The following is a 21,478-nucleotide window of genomic DNA, read 5'->3' as shown; positions in this document are numbered from 1 at the left end:
CAGCTGAGTGGAACTTGTCAGCAGTAGAAAAATAAAAAATAAATATGGTTAAATAGTGAGGGCATATAGCTCTTCCTGCTTAATCCTCTTGCTATGCTTGCTATGCAGCTTTGAGCAAATAAATAATACTTTGTTTTAAAGAAGCTGATATGAATCACTTAAGGCTAACTAGAAGAGTAACTTGAACACCAACAAAGTATTTTAGTCTGTCCTGCATACAGAAGAATAAAAGTTGTGGTTTCCTTCAGGGCTGTTACACCAACACTGTGAACCAAAAGTCCTAGCACTCTGTCCTGTAAAAAACCAACCACGGCTCAAGTCCTGAGAAGGTGCATGTCCTATTTACATGGTGTTTGCTTGAAAACTACTTTCAGACACAGATCGTTCCAGAGCTGTGACAAAAAATTTCATTCTACTTAAGTCTATCTTTGTGTCATGACAGTCCTTTAACATAAATATCAAAAGATGAAATTAAAATTACAAATGTTGTCTTGGTGAAAATCTTTTCTTAGTGGACAAGCAAGTGGACCGGACACCTTGAAGAAGAGTTCTTATTATATCAGCAAGTAAATTCATGTAAAAACAAGATTTTTCGTCCCTTTTACTTCCTGATATGCTTTCTGGAAGCATAGCATGCTTGCTAACATCTGGTCAACAGAGATCTCTCAGAATATAACATAAAAATTAACTTGCATTGTATGAGAAGCAATAGAAGGGAAAGATTTCTTTTAAAGATTGGCTAATGGTCTGCAGAGCTTTTTCTTTGAATTGTTTTGAAAGACTGATGGGGTAAAATAGTCATAGATCTTTTTAATAATTTCTCTGCTTACCAAAATACTTAACTGACTGGGCAGCAGGTAGCAATGCACATATGACCTAAGTGCAAAGTTGTCAAAAAAGCACTGGAAAGCTGCTAGCCATATAGATGGCTTTAGTGTACCATTATCAGTATGAGGCAGATAAATTTCTGTATTTTCAGAAGAAGGAAGCCAAAGGACTGTAAGGCTTGTCCATAAAGACACATTCTTAGTCAGCACTTGAATGTATCTGCAGAGGACAAGACTTTTCTGGTGCAGAAGGCAATTGGGGCTGCTGTGGTCATGTAGGACTCACAGGGACTGACATCCAGACAGATTTTGAGTGGCTTAATTTAAGATTTGTAGTTGAAAACAATGTAAAAAAACCCCACTTAAATATTTATGTTCACAGGAGTACTTGTGCCCCTTCTAACTGGACTAGGTAAAAAGTCATAGAGCCTCTGACTCCAATTCTCCCTTCTTGTCTACCTGCAAATTTAAAATGAATTAGGCAGTGGGATGGCTATGGCAAGAAAAACTGAAAACATTATGCTATTCAATTTTGAGAAGTAAAGCCTGTATTCAAGTTCTTGCCTCAGATCATACAGAAGAAAGATGTAAGCCTCAAGTCCAGGTAAATGACCATGCAGTATGTGGCTTACATAAATTACTCTTGATAAGCAATAAACTGATGTAGCGTTTAGCTTCAACTATAGCTGAAGGATTACTGCACTTGCCGTATCATTTTCCTACTAGTATAGCTAGACTGACCAAAGTGTGATCTATGACATTTTACTCAAATTTACCACATTACTTAATATCTTGTCCTGGGTTTGCCTGCGATAGAGTTAATTTTCTTCAGAGCAGATAGTATGGGACTATGTTTTGGATTTCTGCTAGAAACAATTTTGATAACTAAAGGGTGTTTAGTTATTGCTAAGCAGGACTTGCACAGTGTCAAGATCTTTTCTGCTTCTCATGCCGCTGCACCAGTGAGCAGGCTATGGTTGGAGTTGGGAGGGGATGCAGCCCAGACAGCGGACCCCAACTGAGCAACAGAATAAATGGCATCATGAGTGGCATATAAAACTGGATGAAGAAGATGGAAAGGGCAAGACACTGGGAATGAAGGCATTTGTCTTCCCAAGCCACCATTATGCCTGATAGAACTCTGCTTTCCTGGAGATGGCTAAACATCTGCCTGGGTTCTCTTTAGTTGCCACCTGGCATCAAACCACAACACAAACCCATGTTACTGTTTTGATTACTTATGAAATTTGTGTTTCTCTGAGTACTCTGAGAAGTTGTGGTGTCCCTTCCTCACTGCTGCTAGTCCCTACAAGTGTTCTAGGAATTTTTCGTTTCCATGTAATATTTTTTATTTTAAAAAGCAGCTAGCACCTTTTATGATGATCCCCCTCCTGATTTCTTTTTCTGAAGAGGTCCCGTCACCACTATCATATGTTATATCCCTGTACAGTGTCTTTACTCTACATATGCTGAAACTTTATCCATTTTTCATATCCTCAAGCCCTCCATAAAGCATTTTCTTTTCTTCCCTCCCCTAAACTCTTATACAGTTCTCAGACCCTGGCATATGTAGAAGACCATCATCTGACTTTTTCTGAGTATGAAGATATTGTGAGGAGATATATGATCCCTTCATGACACTCATCAAACAATTCTACCAACATCTCACATTGTTGCAATTAAAATAACAGTTTTTCTTCCCTATTCTTAAATCCATTTGGTGTGGATTTTCTTTTGGTTTTTGTTTTTGAGGTTTTCTGTTTGAGTTGTTTAGTTTTAAGCAATAGATTTACCCCATTCTACTTTATTCCACAGCTGTAGTACTGCAACTTGGTAACATCAAGAGAGCATGTTTCACCTTGAAGAGGGCAACTTTTGAATTCTAAGAGTCTTCTCATACAAGGTTATCAAAGATGATACCAGTTTGTTTTTCTTCTCCATTTGATGCTGCTTCTTCATTTGATGATTTTGCTGCAGTTTTATTTTCAGTGAATTCAAACAACTTACAGGTTAATCCAATCAAAAGTTTGAAAATGCCTGCTTTTGTCTTATATTCAAAATTCAAATTAAACTTCTAGGACTCATCATTTATTTAAGTGGATTCTTTATTTGGCCGCTACCATTGCTGCCCACTATTACTGCCCTGAGTATCTGACACCAAGTCATTACGGAAAAGAAATCAAGGCTTTGCCTCTCTTACTCCTCGGTGTTTCTTGCTCTTTTCTGGTAACAAATCTTTCCTAAAATCAGCTTGTGTGGGAAAAGCTTACTTTGGTGAAGCTGAGGTCATCGGGATCTGCTTGGCAAGGTATCACAAAATGGCTGAGGCTGAAAGGGACATCTGGAAGTCACTTCTGTCTTCAAGGATAAGAAGGATGACCTAGAGAAGTATAGGCCAATTGGCTTCACCTCAGTTCCTGGGAAGGGTTATCTAATCTTCGAAATAATCTGACAGTAGCTAATCTTGGAAAGGACAAGATGAAACCTAGCTCACTGGACTGGGGATCATTTTCACTTAGACAGGGCTAAATGGAGTTTTCTGTTTGCCAGGAAAAGCCTAACATTAATGAGAGAAGAGAGATTAGAAATCTGGTGTGAAACGGGATCCAAGGTTTGAAAGCCTACAACAACATCTAGTAAACAACAAAGAGGCATTGCTTCCTTACTAGGTGTAGTTTTTTGAGACCATTTTCTTTAGGTTCTCCAAGCAATATCTAGCCAGAAGGAGTATGAAACCCTTCTGCTTTGTTCCTGGTTCTTGAAACTCTTCATGTGGCAGTCTGGGGAGTTGCTGTGGATTTAGTTCATGCTCTTCAGTGCCCAGTTTAAAGGAAAATTTTTAGTGCTTCTCCCTATGTAAGAAAGATAATAACATCTGTACTGTCATTAACTCCCATAACTGACCAAAGAATCTGTTTCCTCCAGCACCTGAGTTGAAGGAATTAGTGCAATCTCAGATGATTTATGATTTCAAAAGATGGAGATGAGTCCCTGAAAGGTAGAGTTCTGTGCAACAGTGTCTGCGGTATAAGGATTTAAATGAAACACATACTTGTGGAGCAGAGTTGCAGATCAGACTGGTGCTCTGGGTAAGGAAGTGAAGCACTGGCTGTGAAGAATTTTGTGACAAGGTTTTATACCAGAAATGTACAGTGATTGGTGTGTGCCAGTTGCTCAGTTAAGTGCCTTATGGCACTTAATTACTGCAAGAGAATTAGGCTCCAAAAAGACTAAGCTACTCAGTACTTTGTAAATACTTCAGTGATGTGGCTGTTAGGATCTTCTAGGGATTGAATCTACCACATTAAGTTTCAGTGTCAGAGAAATCAAAATTACTATGTTTTTGTATTCTTGCACACATTCCTGTAGCACAGTATAATATATCATATAATTAATTACTGAATGAAACTTTTCTCAACAAAGTAGGCATTTCTACTTCTTCTATCCAAAAAACATACCATATAACTGCAAAAAAAAGGACAGAGAAGAGCAATAAAAATGATCAAAACTGTGGAATTGCTTCTAGACATTAAAAATTATTCAACAGATCAAAACACTGCATTATGGGGCAGATAAAGAGTTTGCAAAATAAAATAAACAAAATGAAATAATGACATAATGAAATAACAAAGAAAAGTTAAAGAAAGCAACTGATAAGAATCCACAAAATCTCTAATCACCCTGGAGAATGCACATAGAGAGCACTGATCCCTGTACTTTTCTGTACAAGAATGTGGGCTACCAGAAGAAAGAAGCAGTCAGAAAGTTCAAAATAAACAAAAGGTTTATAGAACATATAGCTAAGATGTGGAGGTCATAACTATACACTGTGGAAGTTTAAAAATACCATGTGTTCCAGCTAATTGAGAAAAAACATAAATGCAAGAAAAAAAATCTCATTCAAGAAGTCTGAATTTCAGCTAATGCCCAGATCAATATGAGAAACAGCATTACACGCTTGCCTGGTTCTCATCCTCCTCCCCGACATCTGCTACAGGACGTTGTCAGAGACACAATATGAGACCAGACCTTTGGTTTGAATCATTATGGCTGTTCTTATTTTCTTATGATTTTAAACTACATGTGATTCCAGAAATTCCCAGGCTGCAATAGTAACTCTGGCTCTAGTCTAAGTGATTACACAGGTGGTACTTCAGTAGACAGTAGTATGGGAACAATAGTATAGCAGTGTCAAATTTGGGCTGGGAACAACTGCCCCGGGATCGTCAAACCCAGAAGTTTGTAATATACTACTAGGATTCAGTTGCCTGCTATGCATTTTAATCTCTGTTTTGGATTATAAATTACACTGGAATTTAAATAAAAGTTGTGGCCAGAGGCCTTAAACCATGCTGATAGGTGTCACAAGGCGCTTTTTTTGAGTCATAAGGCACAAAGTAGAAGGGTTGTGCTATTTCTGATTGAACACAGAATTATTTTCAAACTATTCAAGTTTCATTTGTGGCTTGGCTCTTCCATAAACTCTTTGTTCATTAGGTTTCTAGTTGCTTCTGTTGAAAACAGAGATGCTTTCAAGTGAAATGGTTAGAAAATGTTCTGGAAAAAATTTTAAAAGCAATGCATGTTCCCTTGATTTCTATCCTGTATCTAACATATAAAAGTGAAAAAATAATATTATTAATGGTATAATTTTAAAAATTATTTTAATGAGTATATTCCTAACTTTACACTATGTGGAGTGCTGACCTGATCTGATCTGCAGATGAGGGTCACTGTTCAGCCCAGATTAATTATTTAGAAAAAATGCAAACTGACATTTAGAAAAAGATAGCTAAAGGAGCATTCATGTTAAGTATAGCAAAAAGAAATGGAGCATAGGATGGTAATAGAAATAAGTACAGTAATTGCCATTAGATACAGAATAAGGAGAGTGTGATGAAATAAATCAAACCATGATTTAGATTTTCAAAATTTATTAGCTTTTTTAAACTGCATTTTCAATTGAGTGTACAATTATGAGTTTAAATTGATGAGCACTTTTTTGAAAAATATATAGCAAATGACTATGTTAATCAAAGGAAATCAAGCTACATTAATGCAGGTTCTTTTAATGGAGAAAGATTTATAAACATGTATTTTCTTGGTACATGTTTAATTTTCTTGGTGCATGTTTAAATAGATTTTCTATTCTTTGACTAGTAAAATATTTAAGACTGACAAAATAGTCATAGTCTACAACCTACATAGGAAAAGCCTTTGAATACAGTAAAATTACACAAAAATGTGTCATTAAAAGGCATTGGACAGACATAAAACCTAACCTTTTGAGCTGAAGAATACTTAATATTCTCTTCATGATCATGCAAGGGGAAATTCTTTGCTATGGAATAGCTATTTTCCTGTTAAGCAGGCTATTTCATCAATGATTTATTCCTGAGATGTAATAGGTCGTTTAAAATGGTGGTTTAAAAGTTAGGCCTTTTTTGTTTAATTTTCTCACAGGCAGTTGGTAATTATCATGGTCCTGCAGTTTCTCTGGAATGCTGTGGAGGGTCAAATGCCAATGGAGCCCTGCTTTATCGGGTAATTAAGACAGTAGACATGGTTATTAAATACATCGTGCTAAACTAAACTGGAATGCTGTGAAATAAAATCCAAAATCATAAATAAAACCTGGGTATTCTAGCAAAAAGAAAAAGAAAAAAAAGAGGCCTTCCAGAGTCATATTTGCAGTAAACAGCTCTGGATGAATTGTGTCTGAAATTCTGATATTTAAGTAACTACAGACTTGTTAGATGTTTCAGGAATATTTTAAAACTAAAAAGAGGAGTAAATGTGCTCAAAGTGTGGTTTGTGTGTGCAGAAATCTAGTACAGTAATCAAAATTCAGCCTCATAATGCTCAGTATATCTAAAGAATGTTCAAAAAACTCCACAATGAATAGAACCTTCTGTATTCATAATTACCATGCAGCATATGCTGGAAAATAAGTACTAAAACAGGATGATAGATATAAGTTTAATGTGAATAACAACAGAAGTTTTGAGAATCCTACAGAAAATACCATGGGGTGATAATTTCTTTTTAAGAGAGTACCAGGTGTAGTAGTGTAGCTGTTTCCTTCATGTCTATCTGAACATTTTGTGCTTACAATATCCTTTAGGCCACATGTAGAAAGAGTACTGTATACCTTATGTGCAAGAGAGAGGGTCAAAATTAAAGGCTTGATCAACACAAGTAATACTAACAGAACGAAAGGTGAAATACAGTAAGATATTTTACTTCTCTCTGAATATAAACTTGTCCTTATACTTTTTCCATACTGAAAAGGTAGGATAATACAATTTCTTCCTAGAAAAACTGTGGTGAGTATGCAAAAGTGGTGGGAAAAATTCACTTTGGAAAATAAGTCCAGTATAAAACAAAGTCATTAAAACACAGAATGAGATTTGTATGTGTGATTCAAAATTATATTCTCTTTGTTTAAAGTCTGGATGATTACATATGCAAGTTTATTGGTAAATTCATGACATCACTAGAAAAAAAAAAAGAATTATATCCTCCCCCTTGCTAAGGAAAAAAAAATAAACTAAATATTTCCAATTCTAGCTGTAAAACTGGAAGCCAGAATGTGCAGTTGACAGGCTCAGAGCCAGCTGACTTTAAATCACTAGTCTTTCCATCAGATCAATCTCCCTACTTCCACATGGAACACATTTTAAGTTAACAATGTGTAGTTTGGCAAAGGAATTGTTTTTCTTTGGCATAGAGCAGTTGTCTCATTTCTTTTAAAAAAAGTATTTTCTGCCTGCTTGTATATACAGTGTGTGTCGACATTCTTTTGAACTTTAAAAACAGTTGTTACATCAAAAAAACCTTTGCTTAGATGATTACATTCTGGCTATTTTGGTTTTTATATGTATGGAGATATAAGTGATGTAAATTGATATTTAATTCATCTGTTTGCTGGCTGGTGTAACTTATCCACTGTTTAGCCTTTACTTAAATACGTATGTAAATGCCTACAAAAATGTTGATTAAGCTACTTGACCACAGACACTCAGAAAACAGGCCTCCTTCCTTAAGACAGTAATTTAAGTAAGCCTCAGTTGATATCAGAGTATTTATGGTGTGGGTATAGACTCTAAGACAAACTAAGATTAAATCTGATAATTTTGTTCTTACTCTAAAACCTGGCCATTTCAACCAGATGTATTTATAGCATAGAAAAGCAGTAGAATGGAATGCTACTCATTCAGACATTTGCAGTTGATTTATTCATTCTTGGTTGCTTTCACTGAAAACTCAGAAAAGCAGAAATGCAAATTTTCAGACATTGGTTCCACATGAAATGGGACAGACCGCTGCACCAGCTACTGTTGTGAGACCAGATAGAGCTACTGCTGCCTACACATAAAGAGAGCCATTAAGGAGAAGTTGTTTATTTCTGCTTCTGCAGAAATCATAAACACCAGCCATGAGCCTGACAGCACAAGCTGTGCTGCAGTAAATTCTAGTACTTTGCCGGCCATTCTAAGCTGCCCAGTAAAAGTTACTGTAGCTAAATCCCATATACATTTCATGAAATAATCCTGCCCAGAAGATGGTATCATATTCATGCACAGCAGGGTGTGCAAATGCCTATAAATCATAATGTAGAACCTGAAATATCTAGAAAAAAAAATGTGTGCAAATTTAACCATGACCCTTTGCCAGACAATAGGCCTTCATATGCTTTGCAGCTTAGCAGACACCAAGGAATTTTGTTTGGAAGTGATAGCTACTGTCTATGTAATATTTAGGACCTATTCATGGAGCATCTGGCAGAAAATAAAAGGGTTTCCTCCTCTAACATATGCTAAAGAAGGATGTGGTCCTGTGCCTGCTCCTCCTCTTTGACTTTTTGCAAATAGCACAACATAAGAGACAGTTGTTTCTGGCTGCCCTGCTGCCTGTCATGGCTGTCAAGTGAAATCCCATGAATTATTGCTCTTCCAGATGTAAGAGATTTCCAGGCTGCCTTAAACTGTCTGTGGTTTGTGGTACTGGAGAGGAGAGAAACGAGATTAAACTTCATCTCATCAGTGCAATCTGAAAAGATCACACAGAGGACTAATAATCACAGCTTTTTCATTCCAGAGCTGGACCCGAGAGCTCTGTGTTTTTGTTTCAGGGCTATGTCATATTAAGCTTGTTGGAAGACATTGATTAAGGTCAAACAATGTTTGAAGATCAAAAATAAAATTTTTAACTCTGTGTTGCTGCATACATTTTGCATTCTTCAGAAGGTGTCATGCATTGCTTTAGCAGCTGAAAGAGAAGAGACTGTGGATGGAGTTCTCTAATTCTGAGATGTCGGCACTTCTTAGCATAAATTTATGAAAGGTAAAGAAAATGTTGACCTAAAATTATGAATCTAATGTTATATGGCATCGCCTATAATTCAGACAAAACAGTCACCAAAAAAACTCTACTTGTCACTTTGGTTTCTCCGTAAATGTCTGCCTTTGTGCTTTTCAAAATCAGGCATTTTGCCTCTTTCTTTTTTTAACATTTTTTATTATTTGTTTGTGCCAGGCACAATGGTTTCTGGACCTTTGATGTTAGTCTGAATGTTTTGTTTTAACAAAGAATACTTATTCATACAGTGAATAATTATACAGTTTTCAGAATGCCCAGGTGTAAGTTAAGAAATATCAACTGACTCAGAATTGTAAGTAGGAATTTAAATAAAGGTTTTCATTATTGTTACCATAATTGTTCTCTTACTGTGTTGTTATTTTTAATTTCTGAGTTTTTTCTGTCCTCTGAAATGTATACCTATGTACATATTAATGCAGAGAGACACATACAGCAATGTAATGCACATGGTTACCTGCAAACTATACTTTAAATAACAGCTGTAAAACAAAATAGCAAAATACTTTAAAACCTAAGCATGGTCAAGTGATTACTGTCACGACTGCATTTTTTATGAAATCAAGCCAAGTAGAGAGGCCCCTGACATTTCACTTCAGCCCTATTAATAATCAAAATATTAATTACAGATAAGGAAAATATGTTGCCTCAAGAACACCTGGAAATAATCGACAAATATATGTGACTTAGATCAGAATGTAATTGCCCTGATTCGACCTATGTAGCTTTTTCAAAAACTGACGTAGCTTGTTTAATAATGGTGTTGGCTACCAGATGTAAAACCTCCCAGGCTAGCTTCCTTTTCCATTTGAGCTCAGGCATATCACAAAGGCTGTCTAATACGAGGGAATACCAGTAAAACAGTGATGAAAACCATAGGTATGAATATCTGCAAGTGGCTCACATGAAAGCATTTATTGCTTTTCATGCACATGTATTAAACCATCATGGAAAGGAGCCCTTCACTGAAAATGCGTTAATTATTTGACACTGGTTTTCCTCAGACATTTTTTTGCTCTGGGATGCAAGTGAAAGATTACATCTGAAAAAATGATCATCATACTTGAGGTAGGCTCACAGAACCTTTTCTTATGTTCTGTGTGAAGTTGTCTTGAACCGAAACCTCTGCTCTTTAAGGATTAAGGGATTGAAAAGCAAAGACTGAAGCTGCTGTAATTTAAACCCAGCCATTCTCCAGCACAAAGGTGCAAAATGGACTGAGTCAATCTGTTCTTTGCTAGTTCACCTAAGAAATAATTCTACCTTTTGAAATTTTTGTACAATTAACATTCCAAAGATGTCACTATCTTTAGAGGAAATTTATTCTCTTGATTTATAAAGATGAGATCAGAGCTGTGAGACATGGAATAGGGGAACATGGTTTCAAATTGCAATTTACAGCATTTCTAAATAATTCCACCTATGTGATTTACTTATGATAAATATAAAATTTAATCAATGAATGCTACTGAGGCAGGTTTTCTTTTCTATGAAAATATCTTGTAACCAGAAATTCTTGCAGAGCAGTTTTTTACTGCTATTTTAAAAAATGGTTTTACATTACTAAAGTCATAAAAAGTATCAGATGAAACAAACTTAGTTCCAAAGACTGCAAGAGAAGAGGGAGCATTATGTTATATTACAGATAATTAATACATTCACTAGAGAGAAAAAATCCAGTTAATTACTGGGTGCATGTTAAATGATTGCAGGTTCCGAGTTTCAGTAACAAAATTAACTGAATTCACATTTCAGGTTGTTCGTTTCTTTTTAAAGTTTGTCACAAAGACTCGGTACATAATTCTAATCAAAACAAATCAAAACTTCATTTTAAAAAATTATTCCCAGCGGGAAAGCACCATATCCAGCAGAAAACAGAGACTCAGCACTGTGGTTTGGGCACTACTGTGCCATGCAAGGGACCTGTCTTTGATTACTGGGTCTAATGCTCTACTCACAGATGAGTGCTCCCTGCTGTGACACTCAGCTTGTGAAAAAAGAGTAGCTCTGCAGCTTTGGGGAGTGCAGTCCCTTAGAGCCCCTTGCTTGGAGGCGTCTCTAGTGCAGGCTCCCCCCAGCCACCCACTGGGGCATCAGCTGCTGGGAAGTGGAGGCTTATGTAGAGGGAAATAAGGGAGTTGCAATTCTTTGGAAGTCTGGAGAAGTTTGTGGGTTTTTTCCCCTGGGGGAAAAATACATAAACATAATCTCTTGGGATAAGTGTCAAAATTTGCTATTCATAGGAGCAAGTGTAGACCTTGTATCAACTTTGAACTACTTTGCGTAGTTTCCATTTGAGTGAGGAAAAGTTGCATAAGTGGTTACATATTTGTGTTTGTAAATTATCTTCTATCATTGATTTAAAACTGTGACCCATTGTTTATCCACACATTTGATGTGGAGCTTGAAACCAACAATAATACGAGCTTTCCAGCACTTCCCATTTATAACTTCAAAGCCTAACCTGGAGGACCACCCTCTCAAGAGACAGAAGCAATTCATTTTCCATATTCAATGTCCTTCTCTTGAGAGGAAAACACTGCCAGTCATGCCAAATTGTGTTGAATGATACAAGGGAAAGCTAGTTTCATCACATGGGCAGCTGACACAAAACTCTTCCACTTATCTTAGGTTGGATGGGGACTGGGTTCAGAGATGAAAGGTCAGTTCTTTATCCACTAAGCCCTCTAGATATTCCAAAATCCCCAGTGCATTACAAATTTGAACAGTTTAAGCTCTCTTAAATAAAAGAATCTCTTCTCAAGGTAAAGTATACAGTGTATATAGATACAGTGCAGGAGAAACATGTGAAAGGTCAGAGATGTGACCTTTTAACGTCAATAGTTTTATTTATTGACAAGAAGTCCAGTTTAAAGGGCTTAATGAAAAAGCAGAACAAGAATCAAGGAATCTGTTAAACTGCATAAATTTGACTGACTAAAATACTGTGCTGTGTGCCTCAGAAATTGCCATTGCTACGAATGGTTTTTTGGGCCTATTCTTAGGAGAGGAAGCAGCTTCAGAAATGAACTGCACATGAATTACACTCACAACCCACAAGTTAGTTACTCGATTTTCCTAATATGGTATAATGAAACTGAAGTGATATTTTTATTTTCCATGATATTTTTATTTTCCATGGTATTTTCTTTCATGTCACTTATTTATTCTGTTATCCCAAGTAAGAAAAAGTGCAAAGGTTGAATGAATACACACTTTGTTTTAGGGCTCAGTCTCACTGAAATCAGTAGAAAAAACCCCCGATGACAGGATGATACCACTAATGCTCTCTAATTATGCTGTATTTTTATTTTATTTATTTGATTTTATTTTACTGCCCATATTTTTTCAAGCTCACACCAGAGAATTCTACTTAGCACATTGGCAGAAGAGTTGTACTTTTATTCTGTCTTTGTAATAAATTATTTTCTGATACAACAATCCTACAGTCAGAAATACTGGTAACTATTCATAGAGATAATATAACTAATATATTAATATCAATATCAATAATAGATATTGTATATGAATGGATTTTCCAGTGGTTCTGAGCACCACCAGATTCCATTGAAACTATTGGGTGTTGCAAATGCTCAGAAATTCCAAATATAACTTAGATCTTAAAAATGTTTTTTCTCTTCATCAAGTGCAATCTAAGAGTTCTGAAATTCAAAGTAGAATTCAAAAATTTGTTTCCTGCAGTACTTTACCCTTTTACGCTGATATTTACAGACTATAGTAATTTGTTTAGGTGAATCAATTATCTGTGTCCTCAAGCACAGATTTTATTTTCACAGACTTTGGGATTTTGTCATTTCAGTAATAATGCATGGTATTATTCTAGGTCAATTTTACAGCTTCTCCTCTGAAAAGACAACTGCCTTTTGTGCTGTAATTTAGAGGCTTCATTGCAAATGGGCATCAAGACACAAATTGAGAACACACGGTGGAGAAACAAAGCTGGATTAAAGATTACCTTGAACTGATGGAGCTCTGGCCCAAGGACTCTGCATTCCCATTCAAAATGCCTTGACAGTAATACTGATCGTTTCATCTCTAGTGCCTTTTATGACTTTTTTTCTTCCTGTAAAATGAGAACAGGATAAATTGGGAGCATCTATAATGACAGAAACTGGATAGTGCAACACAACAAAGTGTTAGTGCTACTTCTCCTGGCAATATTTTCATCTTATTCCTTTTATTTTCTTACTAGTGTGCTAAAATACATTTGCAAATCAATATTGATAATTTTCCATATAAATACTAAACAATGCCACACTGTTAACACAGCTTTGCTCATTAAACTTTATACCTTAATTAATTCAGTGGGATCTCTCATCAATATTTCAGACTACCTTCAACATGACACCAGCACTCTTTGATCTTTCATGTCACAAAATATGCTATTTGTATTTGTATCTTACAAATATTTTTAATGATCCCTGAGGTTATATAAACTATTGATGAAAGATTTCTTGATACAAACAGATACTGGTTTTATCCTTGGATAACTATGCAAGCTTTACAGTGCCAGCTCACTCACCGGCTTCACTCAGAAGGGTGAAGCTTATTCGTGACACAACCTGTAACAAGTTCACATTTGCAGGATTTTTTTTCCTGTATTTTAAACATTGGTGCTCAGCCTCATTACACAGTGAAGCATATGAATACTGAATCCTCAGTTCTTTCACACCTGTGACAAAGCATTAACAAGACTCTCCTTTGAAAGAAATATAGAATTGCTTGATAGATGTATCTCATTTCTTCATTGTTTAAATTATCTCATTGGAAAGAAATTTCATGCACAAAGAATATGTGCACATGCAACAAGCTAAATTATGAGCAAATTCTCTGGTGTCATTCTGGCTTATTTTTAAGAAGAGATGGAATGTCCCTCAGTTAATCTGCATTATATTGTGCAGACTAGTTTTTATGTAGTCTCATCACTGTGGTGAAATGACTGTTTATCAAAGGTCAGTTACAGTACTCAGAGCCTGACAATGGACTGAAATGTAGGAGAAGATGAGTAATTTGGAACCTTAATAAAGAAATTTTGCTTTATTTGTGACTAACCTTGAAAAACACTCACAGATTTGAACTATTATGTAGCATGCAGCAGTACAACTTCTCAAGGGCCTTTTGTCTGCACACCTCACTGCTGCCAGAGGCTCATTGTTAGCACTTAGTAACTGTAGTAATACAGAATGGGTGTTTATTGTATTTATTGACAAGTGCCTTTTGTTTTCCTTGCCTTTTTTTTTCTCTTTCCAGATCTTGATGAACATTCTAGCCTTTCTATCTTGCTTTCATTTCATTTTAATAAGGCATTTGGAGGCCTTTTCCAGAAATGCCAAAGAAAGGTGCTTTTTTTCTTACTGAGCTTCTGGACAGATAATTTTGACCTACTGTGTCCAGCGCAAGTGTCAGAAGTACACATTAAAAGGATAAATGGCTCTACTTCAGTTCTGCATATGGTAAATGTGTTCTGATATTGCCTTACCCTGTCCTACTAATGAATGTACATTTCTTGAAGTTTGAAAATAGAACCTGGTAAAAGTCCTGCTAAAATGAGGAAAAGTTTTAAGGTGTTGTTTGGGCTCTTCTTTCATTAAAATGTTGGAGAAGGTGTTTTGGTGTTATGACATAAGGAAGAGTTGCATGAGATTGTTATCAAGTGAGTTTTAACATCAAGAACTAGGTTTACACAGGGCTGAGTACTCACAACAGCATCTGAATTTTCAGCGTCTATGAAAATGATGGCCTCAATTTTACTAGCTGATTTCTGACAAAATAAGCAGTGTCATCATTTCAAGATGTTTTGTTTGTTTAGTTGGTTTGAGTTTGGTTTTTTTTCCTCTCTCTAAATTGAGACAAATCCAAAGCAGACAAGTTTTCAGATAAATCGTGGAACAGACTTGATATTTTGGCCAAATAATAAAAACAACCCAAACACATTAAAACCAAAAAACCTGTTGGTGAAAAAATATTGTCTATTTAAGTCCCATTGCAGCTAATGGCTGTTCAATACCTATTTGACATGATCTCAGAAACAGAACTCACAGCCAATGGTTTGCTTATGCGTTTTCTTTGAACTACATGTACTAAACCATCAGAAGTTCAAAAATATTTTACTTGAGCAATCTGTGTTCTGATATTCTGCATCATAATATAGAGATGAACGGCAAAGAGGATGCGTACCCTGCCATGGAAGTTGTGAGAACATGTTGTACTAGTGCCTTAGCTGTCACTCCAGACAGTCAAATGAAGTAAGTCAATGGATCTATGGTACAGAGGTCAGAGTGGCAGTATTTCTGAAGAATTCAGAGAAGCTGTCTGGAGACTGCTTGTGTGTGAGATGGAGGAAGAAAGAGAAAGACGAGCAATGAATTCCCTAAAGCTATTCCCCTGAATGTGTTCCATAATAAATTTTAAATGTGTGTCATAGTGGGGCAGAGGGGTCAGATTTACTAATAATTTGCATTAACATTTGTAATATCTATTTTTTATGAGCATCATTGCTTTTAAAGTTTTGAAAGTTTATATTCTTCCCCAATAAATTCAGATTGTTTTACTAGCTATTATAATCTGTTATTATATATATTATCTGCATCTTTTATATATAAAATGAAGAGGTTGCTATATCCCACTTACTCTTTTCTTTGCCTGGCTGCTTAACAGACAGAAACTGTTGTAATCTGCCACAGCATCAACAGCTGAATGGGGAAGCGGATGTTTTCCCCACAGAACCCAGACAATAACTCTGGACAGGAGGAAAATGGACTAACACTAGGATCTGATGAGAGAGTGCCTTTCCTCCAATGGCCCAGCTGGCTTGCTCATGACAAAGCTTTACAGGACATAACGTAAATGAAATAAGAAGAATGAAAGCATTAAACAATGCAGCCAAGGAGAGAGGAGAGAGAGGAACTTAAAGCAAGGCATAGTCTATCTCAGAAGCAGCAAACGGCAATGTTGCCTGTGTGATTGTTCCAGCCTTCACAAAGGGCATTGTTTGCCTAGCTGGGAGCTGCTGGAAAGGATTAACAGTTTTCCAGGGCAGACAACACCCCCACGATCCCACCTTGTGGTATCTCAGGTGTGAAGTGGGGGCTTGGGGAGAGGGCAATGGTGCAGGCTCAATTGGCCAGTAGTGCCCTTGGCTGACATCGTAGTTTATTTGTGAGCTTATTAAGCCTGGCCACTCCTTTGGGGGCACTCTTGGCAAAGGTCACAAAAGACAAGATTTTGCATAATGAATACATTAAAATCTTTTTGTTAGTGCATGGGGAGCAAGAGGATAATGGCAATGAAGCTTTGGAATACAGGAAAGGAGGTAAAAGAAAATTAGTCCCTGAGGTAGCAAATATGATCACCATGTGGAGTTGGGTTTCTGTTTCAGCACGTAAGCCCTGAGAGAAAAAAAAGTGCTTGGAAACATGCTGTCTTTTATTTAGATCCATAGCTACTCCACTGAAGGTGTATGCCACAAAGGGCAAAAATGCCACTCCTCTCTATGATGAGTCATTTATATGGAAGGATCCCAGATAGTGAATATGTAAGGATGGGGAATCCTGTGTGCATTTTGAAGAAGATCTCGGGGAAGAGGGCTGGAGGGAGGGGGAAAGGGGGAAAAAAGGATGCCATGTCAGCATGTAGGCTATAAATTTCACTTAGTTATCATAAATTCATTCTGAAAATAAAGCTAACAAGATCAGATTTTGACCACGAGTCTCCTATTGGATTGATGTCATAATACAGCAGATAGGACCTAGATGCACCTTTCCTGGCACTTTAATAAACACCCAAATTGGGTGGTAAGGATAAGGAAGTTTAGGTACACATGTGAATATTGCAGGGTCTCACAGCTCAATAACCTGAAGATTCAGACTCAGGGCTGATAAAAGATAGAAACACCAGCTATCAGGGTCAGTTCAAGGGTGCCATAAAGAGAACCAAATCCCACTGAAAATAGATAAAGTATTACTCTAGTTGCTAAGGTACCTTAATCTGATGAAAGCTAAGTTGTACGAATTTTTAAAGGGTTTATCATTCTTTGCACTGGTCCTACAGTACAAATATACAATCTTAAGTAACTAGAAGAAAGTTAAAGGAGTATTTAGGAGTATAGTTGCTGGTCCATTTGAGCACATCAGTGCTGTCCTTCAGGCAAGTCTGGGCTGGACGAAAAATCAGTAAATAACTTCATCAGTTTGCTAGGATGTCTTTCAATCACTCTATCAAGCTCTTTAAGGTTTCTAAGGGGCATCATTTTGACAAAGCCCAATATAGAAACTGTTGGGTTTTAGTCATCAGTACAGCACAAGTCCACATCTATTTCCAGCTCTTTGAGGGAATACGTTCTAATGGAAATAGGTGTATCATTACAATGCAATCATTTTAAGGTCTATGAGCAGTTGTAAAGGTCCACTAATGATAATTTTGTGTCCTCAGAAATTATTTGCACTAGTCTGTTTTGGAATTTTTGTTCCTATAGAAAATAAGGATTTTAAATTATAAAATTTTAATTTATCTCACCTTTCCTCTGTTTGTGCCTCTGTTACTCACTGCTTTTATCTCAGCAGCTGGTGCTGTTAGTAACCAGCTCCTACCTTCTAACAGAAAGTTCATCACCATAAATTGGAAGTCTGTGTTTCTGATGACTTTCCATTGGTTGCAGGATCCAAGTTGGCTCTGGTGAAGTGACAAAGTCAACTCTAAATGCCCAGTCTTTCAGCAATTTATGAAGCATTTTGAAATCTTATTTTATTATGATGCCTCAAAGACAATTATGCTATTCCAAGCAAATCTTTTAGTGGTAGGGACTAGCTAAATTACTAAGATTTGAAGCTTTTGTGTTTGCAGATAATAGGTGAAAGTCATATCTAATTTTAACTCTCAGAGTATGTCTAAATTAATCATATTACTCTCATACCATTTGTATTTGAAAGCTCTTCTCTGGACCTAATATCCTAAAATGAATTAGCATTCTTGTCTAGTATCCACACGTGCATTACTTGGAACAGAAGGAAAAGATGGCATGCTGTGCAATGTGTTCTGCATGTTTCCAAAGAATTGACTGAGATGACCCACACAGCTACTCTTCCTTTTCTGCTGCTAAAGAAATGAGTTAGAACCATAAGAATAGAAATGGCTTATTTTGTTTTTGGGGGAGCTGTTGTTGTTGTCGGTTTTTCTTTTTCAATATTTCAATCTTTCTAAGTTTATTTCATATATGGAGAAATATATGTCTATCTTTACAGGTATAAAAGATACCATGTAAATTTCTGTTTGAATAAATATTGTAGAAATACTAAACACACTCTAGAAAGATTTTCACCTGACAGATGAGGAAAATGCATTGCTTTATAACCTGGAAAACTACTTGTGATCTATTCTATCCCAATGAATGCTTAGAATTCTTGCCACTGTAACTAACATTCTTGTAGCATCTGGTTTCAGATCACTGATAACACATTGCAAGTTCATGAGAGCACTGTGCAGATTAATGCAAAACTTGTTAAATGAATTATCTCAAAAAAAAGAGTTAGTCGGTGGTAAATCATCATCAAATAAAAGTGATCCTAGGAGACTCCTCAGGGATCAACATTAGACTCAGCGTTATTCAACATTTTCACCCATGAGTTAAAACATAAGCATAAATCATTCTTAGAAAATTTGTGGGTGTCAGAAAGATTGCAGAATCAGTAAATAATAATGAGGACAACACAGTAACACACTGCATTCTGAATTACTGGTAAAATGAGATCATTCAAAACAATGTTGCAACTTAGTCAAATGCAAAACTGTGCATGGAGGAAAAAGGTCCAGGCTAGCCAAGTAGGATAGGCATCTTTGTTCAGGAATACATTGACTGAGGAAGTGCTAAATATCATATTAAAGAAGTAACCACAGGAACAATTCTGAAAAACAGCAACTGTAATCGTATGAGAAACCAAATGAGAAACACGATTTGAAATCTGTATATTTTTATTTGATAATAATGAGACAGTTAAGAGAATATTTCATCCCTTTCTCTTTGCAGTTTGAAGAGTTTTGGTTTGTTAGGGTTTCTTTAAATATGGATATATTGTAAAAAAGAGATAGAAAATTATTCAAGGTTGGATACATGTAGTGAGAGACTGTAAGAGCTTGGCTTATTTAGTTTATTGAAAAGAAGATTGAATAGTGACTGGCTGGGAGGTAACTAAAAGTGTAAGTACTCTCACAATGTGAAAACACAGCATTCTAAATTTAATCAGGGAAAGAAAAGGATAACAAGAACTAATGGCTGGAAGCTGAACTAAGCCACATGTTAACCATGAGCGGTTAACCACTGGAACAAGTTATAAAACGGTATGATCACTTCCTTATCTTTTAATGTCTACAGATCAAGACAGATTCTCTTTCTGGAAGCTATGCTTTACCAAACACAAGTTACTGGCTTCAGTACAGAACAATGGGATAAAATGTGAAGGCCCGTGGTGGAAAGCCCATAGCCCAGTATAATGACCTGTCCTGGAGTTAATCTCTATGGAGAAATACACAAATGGTAACCCCACTGTGCATGTCTCAAATGCCATTTATTTTGTGTGAGACCAATCCTTATACTGCTTCTGTCTGAGACGATCTACATTTTCAAGTTTTAAATAACATTGTAGCAAAATATCTTTCTGAAATATGTTCTAGAGAATATGTGTTGGAAAGTAGGAATATTACAGAAATTATTATTAAAATTAAAATAATGTTCATAGTTGTAGCAGTCTTGTCATAATAGGTGAACAGTTAAGGTATTTAGTCCATTGTCTGAGACAGTAAGTTCATATCAGGGTTAGTTTTGTTTAAATGAAATATCAGTCTAGCTTTATATTTTCTAGTCTTTTCCATCACTAAATGGGTCACCTCCCTCTAACACAACTGTGACAAGCTCAATAGTGTGGTTTCAGGGTATCATCTTTTCAGATGACAGAGTAAACATACTCATTTGCTATTCCAGGAGAATGAAAAGGATTGTGGATCATCCTCCATAGATAATCAGAACTCTCTTCCTGTCTGGGATTGGAAAAAACATTAACTCCAAATCACAGAAATATAAAATGTCTTGATGCATGTGAAGAGAGCATCATCTAAATTTCAATTTGAACAAATGTTGCAGATATACTTGACATATTGTAGAAAGGCTTTCAGCTGATGGGTTAGGGACATGCACTGCTTTACAACTGGGGCAACTACTGATGCATTGTGGAGCTGCTGGATTGAAGGATTATGCAAAAGAGTAGGGTTATTCTGCCAGATACAAAGAATATTTAAGCCACTGGTAAATTAGCAGAAAGGGGGAAGGTAATAGCATCAGTAGATGATATGTGTTTTTCCCTAAGTAGAGATAACAGAAAAGAATAGAACTAATCAACTACGGACTTGTGATTATTCATAAATATTGTGAGGAGCAAGAAAGGCATTATTTCCTTGCAAAGAATCAAACACAGGACATGGTTTTCATGCAGAATTTGATCAAATTTGACAATACTGACTCAGAAATTATCAGTGTTAGAGCCAACTTTCCAAAAGTGAAGTAATGCAAAACTGTTCTAACTCTACCCAAGATCTGACTTAATTCTGTTGCTTATTGTCTTTTAAATTTACAATGTGTTTGACCTGTATGACACAAATTTTAAAACAATTCTTTCCAATATGGGATAAAATTACATCCACCAAGGCTACAGAAGCAAGAATTTTCTAAATTCTGAGCAAAAGGGGAGGAGACCTGCAGGAAAATGTGTTGCATAAACCAAAATGTAAATACAATTATCTAGGACTGCACAATCTCTGTTATAAAATATACTATTAAATGTATTTAACTTGGCCTAAGGTGCTGATTCCTTTCAGCTTCCAAGATAACTGGACTTGAGAAGAATCTAACCATTGTCACAGGATCTCCAAGCTGAAATTCAAGTCTAGATATCTTTTCTCTTGATTCTGGTTTGTCGGGACATATCACTGTTGAATGACCCTTCTACAGTAAAGGCTAGAAAATTCCTAACCTTTAAGCAATTTGTGAAAGGTATTCACAGAGCTTCACTTAGCTAAGTTATCCCTGTCTAACTCTTTCTAACCATTGTGATGAAAAAATAAGAAACAATAAATAGCCTGGTCTCTGCATCATGGATTTTCTTTTAAAAAATGTGAAGAACAGTTCTTTGAAAAGCTGAAGATTTTACAACACACTGTTCTTCATTCAATTATCCTCTCAGCCCTTCAGATAAAACAAGCACATC

The 21,478-nt window shown here is 36.2% G+C and overlaps 1 long non-coding RNA gene across 1 annotated transcript in view; it reads right to left on the bottom strand.

Moving 5' to 3' along the window:
* LOC139671466 (uncharacterized) overlaps positions 1-21,478 on the bottom strand; it is a 69,373-nt gene that overhangs the window by 6,224 nt on the left and 41,671 nt on the right. The window contains exon 5 of the long non-coding RNA XR_011697729.1: positions 13,183-13,290. This is a non-coding gene — a long non-coding RNA (uncharacterized lncRNA). The remainder of the gene's footprint in view (positions 1-13,182; positions 13,291-21,478) is intronic.

The sequence above is a fragment of the Pithys albifrons genome, chromosome 4 (assembly GCF_047495875.1).
Source record: "Pithys albifrons albifrons isolate INPA30051 chromosome 4, PitAlb_v1, whole genome shotgun sequence".
In the NCBI taxonomy this organism is placed as follows: Eukaryota; Metazoa; Chordata; class Aves; order Passeriformes; family Thamnophilidae; genus Pithys; species Pithys albifrons.
The sequence above is the reverse complement of the archived record's forward strand: the minus strand, read 5'-3'. Positions and strand labels throughout refer to the sequence as shown.